The following is a 19,075-nucleotide window of genomic DNA, read 5'->3' on the forward strand; positions in this document are numbered from 1 at the left end:
ATATGTGTTATATTTTATTTTTCTGAGTTTGTACATTTCCACTGCAATGGAAACACCATGTGGGAAGACATTTGTGAAGGTTTTGTTCTCTTCTGTATTCCTGAATTCTAGAATAATGCCAAACACATGGTGGCTACTGAATAAATATTGGATAAATGGTTGAGTGATTGACTGCCTAAATGAGTAAGAATGGGTCAATAGTGAAATAAATATTGTTCAGTATTTAGACGTTGTATGTGTGAATTGCCTTTTGACATTCTTTTGGGGATGTCCAGTAGACATTGGAGATACTGTATAAAGCTCAAATCATGAATTGATATAGAAATAGAACTTTGTGAGGACCTCAAAATATAGAAATAGAACTTTGTGAGGACCTCAAAATATAGATGGCCTTTGAAATAATGAGTGAATGAGATGTCTAGCCTGTGATTCAGCTCTTGGTGAAAGAAAATAGCCTATTGATAGATATTCTTCTTTGTAGCTACTTCTATTCCTGATAGAAACTTCCTTTCTTCATCAAGACCATGGAGGACTCCTTTTTGAAGGCATCTTTTCCACACTTCAATCTCTCAATCTCTTCTTCACTAGGAATATAATCCCTTCACTGAGATGTATCAGTTCTTATATTTCATATTATATCTTTCATGTCATTTTATATGTCATGGCTTAGGTTACTTAGGTACATGAGGACTTATAAGACTTGGTGACTGATAACTAAGAAGTTGCCAGAAGCAAAGACTACTTATCTTGTACTCTTTCCAGTCTTATATAAATGCTCTTGGAAAATGTTATACTCACCTAAGTATTTTCTGTTTTTTTTTTTAATTTTTCCTTTTTACATTTTTTAAATGTCCCACACCTCAATGATTTTTCTCAGGAGAAAAAGTTTAAGATATCAGACAGATAATTCCTTTTTTTTCTTTTCTCTTTTTAGGTGGAATTATCCTCTAATTTACCACTCTTTGAAATAATAGGGAACTTAAAATCTTCCTCATTAGTCAGAAGCAGCATTAAATTCCATGAATCAGTTCTAGAAGGTAGCTCTCTATAGAAGTTGTTTTGGGGGTGACTTAAAATATTTTTTAACTTTATTTTTGAGTAAATATGAGAGGAGTCCTCAGATGGGAAAGTACTGATGCTTGTAAAAAATGGCCAGAAATGTTATGTGGCTATGGAACTAATGGGGGGCAGGCATCACCAGGCAACAAGGTATACCACGGAGCCTTAGGAGTCACAAGACAGATTCATAAGGTGGGGGATAAATTGACTGACTTTAGTGATAGTAAGAAGAAATATTTCCAGATTTTCTATGACAATTAGAATAATTGTTTCCTTCTACCTTCTAGTTAATTGAGAGTATTTCTATGTAAGAGCTCACAAGAGCTTGAGGGTTGAGTATATGAAAAAGCAAACTATATACCTAGTATTATCTTTTCAAGAAATTATGCCAAGTTATGCTGAAATTCCTTAAAAGTCATCCAGCCTCTTATGGTAGACTTCTGTTCACCCAGTATGAGGGATGGCTATTGGTTGTTATGAAATTGTTTGCAGTCGATCTATAAATGACTCTGGAAACATGAATGAAACCATTGAAAACTTGACTTTGCCATGAAAATCGTAACATTTGTGAAGTCAAGGACAGTGCATTATTTTTTAAAATACTATTCATCATATATCATAGCACCTCATCCACATAAATGGGATTAAACAAATATTTACTGATCATCCATTTGTTAATTACACAAGTAATTTGAAATCATGCTTTAATAACATGATTTTTTAAAAAATAGAAGCTCATTATTCAATGTATGCAGAATGTTTGTTTTTAGCTTTTAAATCCCCAACTTGGAAGTCTTATAGGTAAAAATTTGAGGTTCAGAGCACTATACCCAGAAATTTATTAGTAGAGTTTTAAATGGAACCAAGGACTTTATATTCTTAGTCTTTGTATTGGATAATAGAAATGATTCTTAAAGTGTGTGTGTGTGTGTGTGTGTGTGTGTGTGTGTGTTTCCTTGTGGGTAGCATAAGCTCTTGGGGAATCAGTGATTCCTCAACTGTAAAATGAATTGTTTTCTCTTTATCTTGAAAAAACAAAACAAAACCTCTTGGAGATCAGATACTCATTAAGGGAAGAGCTTGAGTGTAAATCATGGATCTACCCATTTGTAGTGCAGCTCCTAGATAGCTGTTTGAAGCTCTAAGCAGAGGTCTCTGTATTCCTCACCTTACCCTCCTTCATCCACAATCATAACAAATTGTGACATAGTTTTAAAAGCTTTTAAAGTAATAATTTAATCTTCTGTCTTTGAAGGAAGAGGTGATGTTAAAATAATCATTGTCCATAGAAACACCACCAGCTCTTTATTGAAAATCCAGTAACAAATTGCACATGGAGTCAAATAAACATCTTCTATTTCCTTCTAGCTTGAAAGTCTCCGTAAGTTCCAAAGGCAGATTGTTCTTTAACCCACCTTCCAAAAATATGTCTATTTTTTTAATCCGTAACACCAATTCTTGGCATTGGTGAATACCATGATTTTAGATTCAAGCCCGTTTCCTACCTCAGGCTTAACATTGAAGTTACAGTTTTAATAAAATGATTCATTTTGGAGAGGTAGGCAGCCAAGCAATCATGTTGGATACTGGCTACTTATTAATAATAAATGTAAAATACCCAGAGAAATATACATCCTTAAGTTAATCAGACAAGTGGCTCAGGAATGACAACACAAAATCTTTCAGCTGTTCCTTGAAAACACTGGAGCCCCCAAATTCGGTATTGATTGAAAAAAATCTGTAAGCTGAGGCATGGAATGCACAATGAATCTCTTTGTAGAGTCTACCCAGTGAATGTATTTTACGTCAATGTATGTGCATGTACAGCACAAGGAATCTCTATCTAGGAAAAGTGTAACTTGTGGTTAAAGGACTTGCTCAAGTGAGCTAAGTTACTTTCAAGTACCTGGCTCTCAGTAATGTCATGTGATTTAATGTTCCTCCTCCTGATCCATTCACTTCTAGGTGACAGAAGCTTCCAAGGAAGGTCAGTGGTATATCTAAGAGATTATGACAGCTGAATTATGGTTTCAAATGGGTTTGGCTTTTATACTACCCTAGAAAATGAAATAGCTTTTGATTTATAGTCATTTTACATTAATATGCATTTCTCTCTTGTATTTCACTTGAAATTAGGCAGGCCCGGTTTATACATCCCACATTACTTCTTGAGATGCCTTCCGAATTACATATTTTCAATAAGTCATTCTGACTAAGTTGACATCAGGTGCAAACAATGAGGGAATGAGTAAGAGGCTCTGAATTTCTCTGTTAATAGCAACATTAAAGACATCAAGACTTCTGTATGACATGTTAGTCATGGTATATTTCTCTGTTAATGATCTTGTACCCAGCAAAAATTAAAAAGCACCAGCTTTGAGGTTCTGTGATATCCATCCTGAGGTTTTGGGTTTTTTTTTTAATTATGAAAAATTTGGGAAATAAATTTTCATGGTTTCTGGGTCTTTGATGATAGGAAACTGAATCTCAAGTTTTATAAACATACCAACAGCAGAAGAAAATGCATTTTCTTCTTCCTGATAAAATGTACTATTTCCCCTTCTGGATGGTCTTGTGATTTTTCTTATTATGGCTGACTGGATAGAAACTTCACATCCCACTGCATCCTTTTTCAATCTATTCCGGATGGCTTTCAAGGGCACTTCAATCCAGGATTTAGAAAGATAGGAAGAATGTCAACTGGTAGTCTACAATCTTAGCACTATGGTTGGCTGCAGCGTTTTGAGCTTCAAGATATGCTACTCTGGATTCTCTTAAGTCTAGGTTTGAGTGTAAAAAGAAATGTATTTTATAACACAAAGACATTAACTTCCATTTGCACTCCATTTACTGCATGGAAGAGTGGACCTAGTATCACTAATTCATTGATTTATTTAACAAATGTTTGTCATCTGCCTTTGTCTACCAGATGTGTTCAAGAAAATGAGGATACAGAGATGATTACAACAATCTCCATGCCTTGATAGCACTAATTTTCACTAATGAATGAATAATGTTGTTAGTATTATTCGTTGAAATCAACTCTGAACACTTGAGTTTCTATTACTTAATGAAATCTCACAATTTCATATCATAAAAGGAAGGGCAAATTAGGAGAGAAAGAATAGTTTTATATATGAATAATAGGGGTTGAACGGAAGGGAAAAGTTCCGCAGGAGGCAGTGATGAGGCCTTCACTCATGCTTCATCCATCAGGAATGACCTTTCCTTGCTGCAAGGACACTTTTCTTATATTTTAGTTCAGATAGTGACTCATTCCTCAGTAAGCCAAATGCTTCCTGCCTGCCTGATATATTTATCTAAATTATGTGTACTAAAACATCTCTTTATAGTATTCAGAATGCTCAGTTTGAGGAAACTATTTTAAATACAGAATTATATGTTTTTGCCAAAGAAAGAGACATGGGATCCCATTTAAAAAAAAAAGATGATCTATAATAAAAAATTCCATAAAAATATCCTCACAACCACGTGAAAATACTTAAATACAACTAAGTTCTTTGTCAATAGAAAGTTTGCAGTTACTTTGGAGAATTAGAAGATTTTGCTCTTACAGGGACCACTTAACCAGGAGCTCTGATCCCAACAGCAGGAAGTATTTTTCCTTTAATATTACAGATTTATGCCTGAATGCATGAAGTAGTTTGTGCTGCTAGAGCTGATGATCCTCCTACTATTCTTGTCTTTTCAGCCAAACCTTGTTTAAGGATCAGGTCTATGCAGGCCTGCTTCCAGCTTAATCTGAACTTCTCCATGTATTGCTGTCTGCATTATCATTACTGATTTGCTATTTACTACTGCATTATATGCTTCCCGAAACATGGCTCTGTGCCTACCATGTATCACGTTTCAATCAACAAGCTATAAGTAAATGAGTAAGAAAAGCTCTTTCACTTTCGAGTTTGCAGGTTAGTACATTTATTCTTAATGATATATGAGCATTAGACTCAACCGAGGACTTTTAAAAAATGTGGATTCTTATTCCTCACCAAGTCTGACTGGAGAATTATATCAGTACCCTAAAAATTGTCTTCGTGTGATTTTATTGCATATCTGCATGTCCCTTGAAAGTGGAAGGAATGGCATTGAAAACAAATAGGTTCTATACAACAAATACCATTGCCTGGGGACGGCATACAGTGTGCTTACAGACGGGAGGGTGCCTAGCTCTGTGTGGGCAGGTCATCTGACTAGGAAATGGTATTTGAGCTTAAAGATGATCAGAATTAGGTAGGGCAGATAGGCAAGGTCAATGTATGCAAAGTGCATAGAGGCATGAAATAACTAATATTATGACAGTTTTCTAGTACATAGGACAATTCCAAGAGTTGTGGAGTGAATACAGAGTTACCTTTACCTATATGCCCAAATTGTTACCATTCTGAAATAGTCTTTAGAAACAAACAAAAAACAACCCACAGCAGAAGAACTAAACCAAACACTAACCAAACAGCAGACTTTTAGTTTTTTTTCAAAGCAGATATCAAGGAAATAAGGCAGTTGATGTGCTAGTTCTACTTTTCTTAATACATTTTTTTTTAGTAAGACAGACTTCTATTTATTATTATTTTATTATTCCCAAAGAAGGGAATAATCTAGTAGAGGAACATAAGACAAAAGAGCAATGGGAGTACCTATGAGGGGATAACATTAACAGTAAATATTTTTTTACAGTTGCCCATGACTTTCAATCATAAGTCCATCTGTTAGCACTGCAAAAACAAAATGTTTTGATTCAAAATTACAATGGGTAAATTCTGTGTACAGTATAAAAATACCTAAGTGGTATTTTTTTTTATAAATTAATTTTTATTGGTGTTCAATTTACCAACATACAGAATAACACCCAGTGCTCATCCCGTCAAGTGTCCCCCTCCGTGCATAAATAATATGCCTTTTAAAAATTAATGTCCCCCTATCAAAATAATCTCACTGCATTTATGAAACAACAGTCTAGCTTATCTGTACAGTTTTATATAATTCTAAAACTCTGATTCCATATGTGTGTGTGTTTTGCTAACAACATAGACTAAACATATGATTTGCTGTATATAAATATATCTATTTTAAGATAATACTTAATGAAAACCTCACTTCCTCCCTGCAATCCCATTTTATTTTTAGATTTTATTTATTTATTCATGAGAGACACACAGAGAGAGGCAGAGACACAGGCAGAGGGAGAAGCAGGCTCCCTGTCGGGAGCCCGATGTGGGACTCAATCCTAGGACCAGATTATGGCCTGAGCCAAAGGCAGACGCTCACCTACTGAGCCACTCAGGTGCCCCTGCATTCCCTATTTGTGAGAATTTATTGGCATATCTCTTTGGGAAATTATTTGATATATTCTAGTTCTGAGATGTGTGTTTGTTCTTTGTGAAGACCTATGGTAATATTGAAGAAGGACAAAGAGATTGTCAATAAAGTCGTTATTTGACACCTGATATATAGCAGTACATTTTCTATTAGAAATTTGAAAATGAGTGGCTCTGGAAAAAAGAGCAAGACTTAATATTTATGATGACAATTTTTTTTCTGGACATAAAGTTAAATGTCAAAGGTAGGCAATATATCCGCTTTCATATCAGTTTTTGGAACCATATATTGCTTCTATTCAGGAGCATGCTTTTTGTTCATACTCAATCCCATGTTCTGTATTGAATTGTCTTTGATTTTAATTATGTAACATATGCTATTAGAGCATTGATAATCTCATGAAATAAAGAATTTAGGCTAAAATGTTTCTCAATTACCTTCTAAGACATATGTCTCATAAAACCCTATGTAACATCATTTAGAAATTGTCCTAAAATATCATTTCGGTTCATAAAATTGTTTCAGAATTTTTGGAATTATTCCAACTTGTTAATTGATTTTCTCTGTATAATCTAAGAATGTATTTCTTGAGCGACACACAATATACATAAAAGCAAACAGCCATATTATATTAGATGTGTCTGTATTAAGAAAATTATTAATTCAGGAAATAGAAACATGGTCAGAAGCGCTGAAGTCGGTTTTAGAGTTCTGCTCAGTGTTCAGCATTATTTTATTAGTCATCATATTAAATTGAAACCATTTGAATATGCTTTTGGTAGCTGTTTTCCCTCAAAACAGATAGTGCTTAGGGACTACAGAGAGGTGAAACTTCTGCAACATTACATGTTATTAAGGTTTAACGTTTGTGGTTGTCAGATGAGAACTATTAAATGCAGATTTCTCTCAGGTGTCCATACAGCCAGGTATGATTTTCAAGCATGTATTAAATCATTTCTGCAGTGATTCCACTTCTTTTCCTTAGGGCTGCACTACCAGCTATCTCTATGTTGGATATATGGTGACTTACCAGACCTATAAATGTGGAGCCTGATCTGTGGCTCTAGAAAGAAAAAATAAAGTGTTGGTCACCTCAGGCATTTAGACTGCTGCTGGTAAGCAAAAGATATTTAGAAACACTATCATTGAGCAGGGTACTTGTCCCAGATTTCCAGTGTATCCTCTGCTGTCTTGATTTAGGGACCTCTGAATAATATATACACTTTCTTATATGTTAACAGGCATATTTGCATTAAAGGATAGCTGCGATTATTATTATTATTATTATTATTATTATTATTCTCGAAATCAATGCTAAGATTTTTGGCTTGAAGGAGATAGTCTTTAAAATTTTTCACTGCCCAGCATGAATTTCCATTTTTTAACAATATCCTTATTTTTTTGCGTGAAACATTATCTCTTTCCCATTGTATGTAGTCCAGAAGGGAGAGTTAACCATATGGCACTATTTTATGGCTTACTGAAGCTGGAAGTTCCCCACATCTCAAGACTTGTATACGCTTACAGGGTACATGTGAAACCCAAATTTAGCCAAATAGAGTCCCTCTTCTAGGATTATAAATCTTGAGTAGAATAAAACAGAATAGAAGAAATAGCTAGAATCCATTCATCCCAGCAGTTTTTTTCTTACAGAAAAGCGCTTCTAGTCTGGGTTCTTGCTCTGATTCTAAACCCGCTTCTCCACAACTCCATCCACTTGGTAGTGCCCTGATGTTCTTCCAGTAAGTTTCATTTTATTTACATTGATTTAGAATGAGTTTCTGCTGTTTGCAAGTAAATTAATATAGGACACACCGAAGTTAAGTTGCATAGTCAAATAACACCAGTAAGTTGAACAAGGAAATTAATAAAGCTTTTAGGCTTCTAGTCCAGACTTTTGTTGGTGTCTGGGGACTATAAATTAACTGCCACATTTTTTTTAATATTTTTTAAACTTTGAAAAGTCCTTTTGCTCTTTACCTTCAGAAATGAACAATTCTAATAAAATATTAAAAGATACGGACCTGGTTTATTTTAGTAGAATGAAAATGAAAGGGGAGAGGTTTTTTTTTCTTTTGCTTGACAATATCGATGTCTACTTTCCTTTAATTTTAATGCAGAAGCTGTCAGTGTACATTAGAGACGACTCAGTAAATCTTTACAGAGAGGAGACATTGAAAAATATTCTCCTGATTATCCATTTCCCCCTTGAGACCAGAACTACACTACACATGATCTACAATATGCTTCAACCAAAATGGAAAATATAGCTAATTACCATTTTAGTCAAACACATCAGGGATTACAAGAAAACAAAAACAAAAACAAAAGGTAAGCAAATAAAGCCTATTTCTAATTATCCAGGGAGAGAAACTTCCATTTGTGCATTTGGTTTTCATAGATCTTCCTGTTATCCATCCCCCTCAATCTGTGAATGTGTGTGGGTGTGTGTGTTATCACCTGTTTGCACCTTTTGCTCATCTGCAACAAAAAAGAGGATTCAATGGGTAGGATTTTAGCCCACAGTGTTCTAATAAAGAGTAGATGGAAAGCAATCGCTTCTATGGAAATCATGGCCGTTTTATTCCATTTCACAGATATACATACTTTACATAAATAAACTAGAGAGCTTCTTTAATATTCCAGCAATTTTCACTGTAGTGGAGGGATTTGGTCCTGGTTACAGTGCAGCTGCTTACTCCCTGTATGACCTTGGGTACATCACTGAACCTTTCTCTTCATGCTGCATCATGAAGTGCTTGGATTAAGTGATCTCTAAGGACTTTCTTCCTCTAAAACGAGAAAGGCAGATATGGTTACAAATGATTGTCAACATATGCATCCCCAGGATCAATTTGTTCAGCTGAGGGAAGTCAAATTCTGGTAACTAATCTACTTTTCTGTGGAAAAAAGCCAGCAACAGAGATTGTGTATAATTTGCTGTGTTTCCTCCGTATTAGTTTTAGGCTTAGATAGGGTGTCTCTATGTCATTCAGGGCAATCTTTACGTAAAATATCTCATGAACAGGATGACTCATCTGGTTTAAAATTAAATAGTAGTGGCCAAAACATGGTATTTGAACCAGATCCTCTGAGTTTTAGGATGAAATTGGAGGCTTAGTGCTCACTGTTGCTTTTGAGTGGTTTACTAGCTTGAATATAAGACCTTTGTGCTCTGTGTGAGGAAAGTATTTTACAATGTAGAGTACCTCGTGGTTTATCTCTACAAAATTCTTTTCTATATATATATCAGAATAAGTTTAATTTGACAAACATTTATTGAGTACCGGGGATGGCTGTGGAAGATAATGGTACACAATAAAGTGATAGCTGTAGTATGCAATAGGAGGCTGCACCAGCCCGCTTGCCGAATATGCCTTTCCAGTCTCCAGCTCCTTTTTTTCACTCTACCCATACATTAATTTCAAGGTGACTTTCATATCCTTGATTTTTCCATTTTCCATCAGTTTTCTATTTCTCTATCCCAGCCTCATTTTCTTCTGCATTTTATCCTGAAACTGTGCACCTCATTTTCATCTCCTTTCTCCAGTAGCCTCAGCAGCTCTGTCTCCCTCTGTTTCTCACTGCTTGCACGTTGAAACCTAGTCGTCAACCTGGATTATCTGTTTAACCATGTTTGGACAACCGACCACCACTAGAGGAAATCACATAGCTGTGGAAGGATGGGCCAGAACGGATTTATAGTTTCTAGCTTCAGTTGGGTAATTAAGTCTTCCTGGACATCCTTAAGCTTTTCATCAGTCTCTCTTCTATGCGTTATTATTCTAGGCTCCGATAATTCTTCTCAAATTCCCTAGCCTGCTCCTATCCTTTGATTCACAGAAGTTGACTCTGCTTTGGAATTCACAGAGAAAACAGACCAGAGTAGGAGGACTCTTCTAGTTTCTCAACATTTCTGTGTCCACTCGAGCTTTTCTCTCCCTTCCTTCTCAGAGGAAGCAGACATTCTTTCTGCTAAAAAAAAAAAAAAATCCCTCCTTCTTTGCTATGGGTGCCATCATCCCCGTTTCCTCAGGGGCATCAATCCATCAAATATCATGGCTGACTCTTGTAACTGCAAGGTTCCTATAACTACTCCTTTCAATGCGTTTCCATCTCTCCAACCGAAAACAATTAATGAACCCAGAACTCATTTCAGTCTGGTATATTTTTCTAGGCATCGCACCATATAAGTCTGTCCATTAACAGCCAAGGGTTTCCAAAGAATACCTTTCATCTCTTCCTCATGCTGCTTTTGCATAACTCACTGTTACTAGAATCCCATCCCTGGAAATTGCTGGAACGACTTTTGCCAATATTGCCAAAAACTTCCCATTGTAAAATCGAATGATTTATGGTATTTATATAATTAATTTCTGAGGAGTATTTGGTAGTAGAGTTGACTTTTTCATTTTCTTCCCATTAAAGTGCTTTCTTCTCTTGGCTTCTTTGTTTTCTTCATATTTTTTGAAATGTCTATCTTAGCATCCTTTTGGGAGATCTATCCTCCACCAGGCTCTCTGTTTTTGTGTTTCCCATGGTTTCATCTGAAGCCCATTGCCTTCTCAAAAAGTATACTGAGTGACAAAGGTGCGGATTCTGCTACCTTTTCTGTCACCTTGTATTACCGTCAGCTGATCCTGTGGTCTCCTCAGGAAGGAAAAGCTTGGGAATCAGGTTTCTGAGGAGACCCATGGCTGTAACAAAGAATTATAGATTGATGACTCACAATGCCTGACTCAAACACAGACTTGCTCTTGTGCTTCTTAGCATGTTGCCCAACAGTTCTATGATTGCTCCTGTTTAGTGGCCAGTGGCACCTCAAATTAAACGTCTTTAAGACTAAACATCATAATTTCTCTGTCCTAAATTAACGGTTTCATTCTATCCCCCCTAGTGAATGTTACTTCAGTTTCATCTAATTTTGTGAGCTAACAATTGGGAGTCATTTTTATATTATTATAGTCCTCCTCATTCCTACTATTCACTAAATCCTGTCAATTTCTAAATGCCTCTTCAATGAATTCTGTTCACTCCATAATCAGACTCTATTTTAGCTGTGTTAGCTTTGTTTTTTTTTTACATTTTTTTATGATAGGCACACAGTGAGAGAGAGAGGCCGAGACATAGGCAGAGGGAGAAGCAGGCTCCATGCTCCAGGAGCCTGATGTGGGATTCGATCCTGGGTCCCCAGGATCACGCCCTAGGCCAAAGGCAGGCGCCAAACCACTGTGCCACCCAGGGATCCCATGTGTTAGCTTTGTTTTGCATAAATATCAACTGTTATTATTTCAGTAGGCTTATCATGAATGCTTTTGTCTCTCACTTAGCTTCTCTTTATTCTTAAAGATCTAATTGTTCACACTCTCGTGTGAAATCTTCAAATTGTTCTTTAGTACATTTAAGATAGAAGTTAAACAATCTTGGGTACAAACAAACAAACAAGTATGTATTTGTCTTGTTCTGTCCTTCCCATGTCTTTCCTTCCAGGCAGCCCCTTTTTGGACCATACCCTAACGCATGCTTTTTGAATTTTCTGTGTCTCTGCACTATAGCCCCTTAATGCTTCCTTTCTGGCTTTAGGAATCACTGTAGATGTAATTTTGCAAAAGCATTTTGATGGTCCCCAGCAATCGACTCCCAACCACACCTACTGAATTCTTCTGTGCTGCCCTTCTCACACCCTGTTTTTATCTGATAGTATATCACTGATGATGCAGTATCCTCAGTATATTTTAATAGTTTGATAACTTTCTGTTTGTTTGTGAAAATGTGAGACCTTTGAGGACAGGACCTGTATCTTTTCCTGAGTGTCTAGCATCTCGTATAGTGCCTCTAAAATATAGCTAATACAAAATAAAAGGCTGATCAATGAATTAACTCTAGTGGCTTCCAAAGTCCAATGAGTTCTATAAAAATACTTTACACATCTGTAAGGTGAGTGTGATTTTAAAGGTGGGGGAGACTGGTCACTCATGGACCTAGAGCTCTGTTTTTAACTACTGTCCACCATAAATTTATAAATGACACACACCTTCCCTAATCTCACGTTAGATACCATGTATTTATATCAGAATGATGTGAACAAGTTTGCTGATGATTAATGAGTTCGGTGGGAAAAAAATGTGCCTTGCGATGTCAGGATAATATAATTTCTTTGTCTGGACAGGTAGTCAAGTTCCCCACAGAAGTAGCTAGGGGGATATTTATTCTTAGTCTTTTCAGACTCGAATGGCTTATTCAAGTTAACTCCTGAATCTGCTTTCTGCCAATGGTCACAAGTCATAAAAACTGTTCCACCAAACTCCTTCAGTTTGCAATATTGACTTTCCTGTCCACTAACTTTATTCTGTTTCTTGATTGATCTTAGTTGCCCTTTGGATTCAGTACAGTTTTCTTGCTACAAACTTGGACAATAAATATTGTGGTTCTAAATCCCAGTTACATAGCCTGAGGCTTCTTTTGGTGTAACCCTTCCTTGGTTAATCTAGGCCAGTGTTTCCCACTATGGCTGTATACTATAAATATCTGGAGTTTAAAAAACACAGATTAGCAGTTTCCAGGCCAGACCAACTAGAGAAATCCCCGGATATAGAGTTCAAGCGTGGGCATTTTTTAAAAAGTCAAACATGAGTATTATTGACAGAAACCCAGTGGCCTAACACAGTGACACTTTTGTATTTTAAAGGCAGAAAAAAAAGCCACAATCCTCTGTTCTTTGGAATAGGGAGCTGAGAAGAGTCTGTAACTCAGTACGGAAGTATAGTTTTCGATCAAGGCAATGTTTTACTAAAAATATTCACAGATAAGTAGGGATAAGGAAGTTTTAGAATGGTACCATAAATAATTCACAAAAATTACAAGATCTTTGATTCAATTTAAGTGTGTTCCTAGAAAAACCAAGTTGATAAAATCTCATCTAAAACTTTTGATGTGGAAACAAACATATAATGATACAAGAAGTTTTATTTTTTCTCCTGATCCACTGAGTAGAGGATATGTCTAAGATTTTTAGTTTCCAGAGGTTCAATTCATTTTTCTTTCCATTCACACGTCAAGTTTCCTGTAATTGAAATTCAATCTAGTAGTAGTAGTAGTAGTAGTAGTAGTAGTAGTAGCAAACTGTAAAAAGCTATTAGGAACATAAACTCATTGGTTTCCATTAATGACATTAGTACAATAAAAGTTTGTCTCCAGCATTTTTGTTTCTGGAGAGCTCTAAAAGCTGAAAAGCTTAATTCCTGAACACATTGTTTTTATTTGCAGGACAAAAATGAAATAGGTTTACTTTGTTTTTTTTTTTTTAAAGATTCTATTTATTTGTTCATTTAGAGAGAGTGAGAGAGAGGCAGAGACACAGGCAGAGGGAGAAGCAGGCCCCATGTAGGAAGCCTGATGTGGGACTCGATCCCAGGTCTCAAGGATCACGCCCTGGGCTGCAGGCGGCACTAAACCGCTGCACCACCAGGGCTGCCCAATAGGTTTACTTTGAAATTAGAAATTGCTAATCCTATTTCCTAGAGTTGTTAACAGTGAGTCACTGTTTACAATTGGATTATCCACTGAACCAAGGGCCACATACCATGTGTGATGGAAATTGAAAAAGCCTGTATGACTAGCTGCCATTGATTTGATGTTACTGCTCAATGGTAAATGTGGCATCTCTTTAACACTATACTCTATAGCTCTAGTAAAGTGCACTTTCACGATTAGAAGCACGTGAAAGTAAGTCCTTGGTGAGGAGAACATTTTAAATACAATTATAATATTAAGGAGACTGACTTAACTTTTGGCTGCCCCAAAATAATAATCATTTTTTCAGGAAAGCATTTTATAAAAATATGCAGGTGTTATCAAAGTCATCATGTCTTTCTGGGAGATAACTTTTGTTCATGTTGTTTCCATTACTGGATAACATGTGAAACATGAACTCATCTCCTGGTCCTCATGTTAGGATGGAGAGGTTATCTTCAGTCTTTTTATGTAACAGTATATTACTCAGGGTACTGCAGAGAAGTGGAGGGTGTGTGTCTGTGTGTGTGTGTGTGTGTGTGTGTGTGTGTGTAATGGCATCAGTACAATAAATGTTTCCAACATTTTAGTTTGTATATTTTCATCAGTATCTATCTATATCTCTCACTATTTATCCATGTATCAGGAGATTTATTATAAGGAAGTGAGGAATGGGCTCATACAATGGCAGAAGCTGGCAAGTCCCAAGATCTGTAGGGTAACGCAGAAAGTAGAGACCCGGGAGAGCTGATGGTATAGTTCGAGTCCAAAGGCCTGCAGAGTCAAGGTCTAGGAAGAGTCGATATTTTAGTTCAAGTCTGAAGGCAGGAAAAAAGCTATCTTCAAAATTTTTCCTTATGTATCATTTGTAATTGAGTTCTCTCTCTGCCTACAAACACACATTTGAAATACAACCTTTTTTACTACTTTGTTTTACTTAAATATTGGCAATAATAGAGGATTCATATGGTGTGTGTGTGTGTGTGTGTGTGTGTGTGTGTGTGTGTGTGTAAAATTTGGGGATGGGGTGGGATTCACTGCAACCTTTAATTCCAAGCACAGCCTGCCCTTCCCAGCATTATCATACACATAGTAGAAAGGGATGCCAGTGTCTGGGCAAGAACAAAACTGAGACCCAGATATTCCTGTATTTGTAAATAAATAAATAAATAAATAAATAAAATGTGTATATATATGAAATGTATATATATGAAATGTATATATATATGAAATGTCAAATTATATTCACATATATATTTGTAGAGAATGAAACAATGACAGTGTGATTTAGGTTGGGCAGAGAGATAGGTGAGGAAAACAAGGGGGGAGTGCTCCAATAAATTGCCATTCTTTAAAGAGTATGTTGGAGGACGCATGTATATGAGTGGGGCTTGGTAGCCAAGATGCTGAGAAATGTCCTTGTAACTGTTTCTCTTAATCTCCTCCAAAGAAGTGTGAAGGCTTGGGTTCTGCCCAGGACCTGAGTTGGTTCTAGAATGTAGAGTTCAAGTTGACTTGGCCTTGAGTCTGACGGTAGTCTGGGGTTTTGTATAGACGACATCTCCAACTTAAACCAAGGCTTCTGAGGAAGTCAGTACTGGAGCAAGAGACTTCCATTCTTGAGGGTGGCAAGTAAAGGAGGGTAAACTAGAGATCAGGGCAGCCTCCCTGCTAGAGATCTCCTTGAGCTGGAGCCTCCTTCTGCTGGAGTCAGAAGAGTAGAAGCCCAGGTGTAGGGCAAGCTATAAAAGTGGAGATGAGGATAAGAGCTTGGCACACAGGGTCTTGGAGTTTCTTTGCCTGCTTGGCTGCTTCTCACACTCACCAATCAGGGACAAGGGTTCTACTCACCTAATGGTCAACAAACCTGACAGGACTGACCACTAGGAGCCATGTTCATTTTTTCTTAATTGCTCCTCTTCCTGTGGGTGTGGGCAAAACCATAACTTTGTGCCCAGACTGGGTTTGCCTTGTGCATTGAGTGCCAGGGATGAGAAAGAGCACCCCTACCCCCTCATTATGGGGGAGAAAGTCCATGTCTCACAACCCCAGGGCTGCAAAGTTCTTGGCTGCCTCTCCACTTGAGGAATGGAGCCAAATCCAGCTCTGTCCCACCTCCCTGCTCCCCCGAGAGATGATCACTCCCTGCTCACTGTAGGAAAAGGAAGACTTGGGATCAGTGATCCCAGCTCCAGAGCCCTGAAGCAGTGAGGATGAGCACCAGTCATGGAGAGTGATGGTGGGGACAAGCAGAAAAGATAATACTTTATCTTGAGTTTGTTCTGCTTTAACAGAGCCAGTTTGTTAATATTCAGGAGATGTGGAAAATACCTCTGATAAATCCTCACTTGACAGACACATCTCAAACCTCATCTCATCCACATCTGGAGGAAACTCGGTTTACCTTAGTTGGTTGCTACCAGCATTTCATAATGACAGATCTACAGGCCTGGCCTTCCAATCTCACTCCCCACGGGCTTAAATCTGTGGACTGTAGCCAGCTCAGCGTGGTCTTGCCTCAGTCAGGGAGAGAACACTTAGGTGACCTAGAATGCAGGGAGGTTTCAAAGGGTGTCTGATGCAGTAGGGACTGAGTTTTCCTCATGTAGGCGATGACTCTTCCATCTCTTTCTTGAAGATTATCTTTCCTACGTTAGAAAGTCTCCTTACCAAGTTCCTTTTTCTGACTCTTCCTGGGAGTTTTCATCTCTTTTCTGGATTTATCCTCTTCTTCTGCCTTTTTCTGTGCTCCTTCTGCTTCTGTCTTTCTGTCTCTGCAATGACCCGTGACAGAGGGCATGACCAATAATCAGTTTCAATCTTGGTGGGTGGGTCGAAGTCAGGGACTAGGTTATGGGGAACTTGGATGACTTGATGATAAGATCCTCAATGAAAGGCTTGCTCTGAGAGCTGCCTTCCATGGATTCTCTCTGCTTGTGGATGCATGGCTATTTGTACATGTTAGAATCTGAGTAGGATGATGGTGGAAATGGGTCAGGGTGTTCTGGGAGGTCCCAGTGATTCTTGAGGTGAAGCATGGGAGATGGTTCCAGAGGTCCAGCTCTCTGCCCACACCTCTGGGGATGTTGGGAAGATGCAGATTTGGGTGACAGCGAGATCTTGGCTTCTGAGTACTGAGTAGTACTTCTGAGTAGTAATTCCCTATGTTCCAGGAGGGAATTAGGGATAGTGATGCTTGTAGATCATGATGAGGTCAGGCTATCCCATGTCCAGGATAGTTTGTCCTTGAGGGTGGCAGCCAAGTCCTCGTATCCCAACACATTGATGTCCGTGGAATTTGTGTGCAATTTTTCTAACTGACATTAGAATAAATACACAACTAATAAAATAGTTGTAAAAGTCCATCTGTGCATTATATAAAATAAGCCAGGTTACCACCAGTGGTTTGTGATGAAGTTTGTGAAAGTTATTGTTGAAGGACTATAATACCAAACATAACTTGAAAAGTTTAAAGTAACTGTTTTTTTTAAACAGAAATGTTTAATTTTATGTAAATGCCTAAAAGTAGGCTATGTGTGGCATTTTGGTAAATTAGATGTAAGAACAATGGGCAACAAATATGATTGCATGATAATTACCTTTGTTATATAGATAATTTAGGCCTACATATATGACATGGATATATTCATAGTTAATATCATATATAATATAAATGATGCTAATGTATTATGTGAGCTAGAAAACATTTACCAAAATTAAACATTTTAACAGATGATATATAAATAATGAATTGAAAGAAACATGTAAACGATTTTCTCTACAACTCAGTAGTCTTGAACTACTCAGGATTGGGTCAAATCTGAATCAACATCAACATTTGAATGTTTCAATGAACTGATTATTTTCTATTTTTGAAGGCTCTCCATTTTTTTGTCTTGATCTCTTGAGGTGCAGTGGTTTATTTTATTATCTCCCCTCCACAATTTCTAATTATTTGAATACTTTTATTTTAGTTGTGTCATGGTGGTTGCAGAGCAAAACAATAGATTAGGACATCAGGAGAACAACTGCTGCAGAGCCAATACAAGCAGATTTAGCTGTACTAATTAGTGGTTTTCAAGAATGTTAAACATAGATGTATTTTCCTGGGAAAGCTTCAGCTACAAACAAAACAAAACATAGGTAGCTGAATTGGCAAAGAGGGACTTTGTAGACTGCCAACTCAGGGTTGCATCACTTCACAGTTGTTTACTATGAACTTAAGGGCAAACAGGACTCCTTCAGTTTTTGCTTATAAAAGCAAAGGGAAAACCTTCTATTTTAAGTAGGATGTGGCTTGTAGAAGCATCTTATTAAAATGACATTCTCCCTGTGGGCATATGTATTAAGAACCAGTTCACCCAGCCTAAAATCAATTACTTCTGCCTATGGCAAAGAAAGTCGGAGTTAAACATAATTCTCCAAGGTAGTTAGCATTCCATTGAAGGTGATTGCTTCCATCCAAGAGAGGAGTTGCCCAATTTAGTCAATTCTCTGAGTGTTAAACCTTAGATAATCAACAACTTAAATTATAAACAGTGCAATTATTAAGTATAACAATTAAGACACTGTGTTTTAACTAGATAATTCACAGGGTAATAAATGGTTAGCCAGGGAGTTCCAGTTGCCTAATACTTATTTGAACTCTTACTCAGAATTGAATACAGAGCATTTTTGCCTATTAACTCATTCCCATGAGTGTAGACTTGCCCTCCTCTCTTGTTTTGCACATTGCAATCAGAGTTTTCTTTCCAAAGGAAAATTTTAGGTTGCTCTTTGCTTAAAATAGCCATTTTACTCTTCTGTGCTCTTTTGGTAGAATTCAAACACATTTACCGGCTTAGTGGGTGCCTCATAATCACCTATTTGCTTCTTTAACCTCATTTTTTTATCTCTATACCTCCCTCCTTTCTTTGACTTAAATTCTATGCTCTGGTCATTCCGGATTTTTTTTAAAATTTCTCCAGACATGATATAATCTTTCATTTCTGGACATTAATATAAGCTTTTGCCTCTACCAGAGACTTTCTTCTTCTGCTTTTTGCCTAATTTATTTCATCATTTAGATTTCAGCATAGATACTAATTCCACTGGACATATTTCCCTAACTGGCTGAGATGGAATTGATATTCTTTCTGCACAGTCACATTGTGTTCTGTTTTACACC

At 37.0% G+C, this 19,075-nt stretch overlaps 1 pseudogene; it reads right to left on the reverse strand.

Annotated features, from left to right (window-relative positions):
* The window catches only part of LOC129517235 (dematin-like), a 30,605-nt pseudogene extending 11,813 nt beyond the window's left edge, over positions 1 to 18,792 (reverse strand).
* Between the last annotated feature and the right edge of the window lie 283 nt (positions 18,793 to 19,075).

This window comes from Nyctereutes procyonoides, unplaced genomic scaffold, assembly GCF_905146905.1.
Source record: "Nyctereutes procyonoides isolate TBG_1078 unplaced genomic scaffold, NYPRO_anot_genome, whole genome shotgun sequence".
Taxonomy (NCBI): domain Eukaryota; kingdom Metazoa; phylum Chordata; class Mammalia; order Carnivora; family Canidae; genus Nyctereutes; species Nyctereutes procyonoides.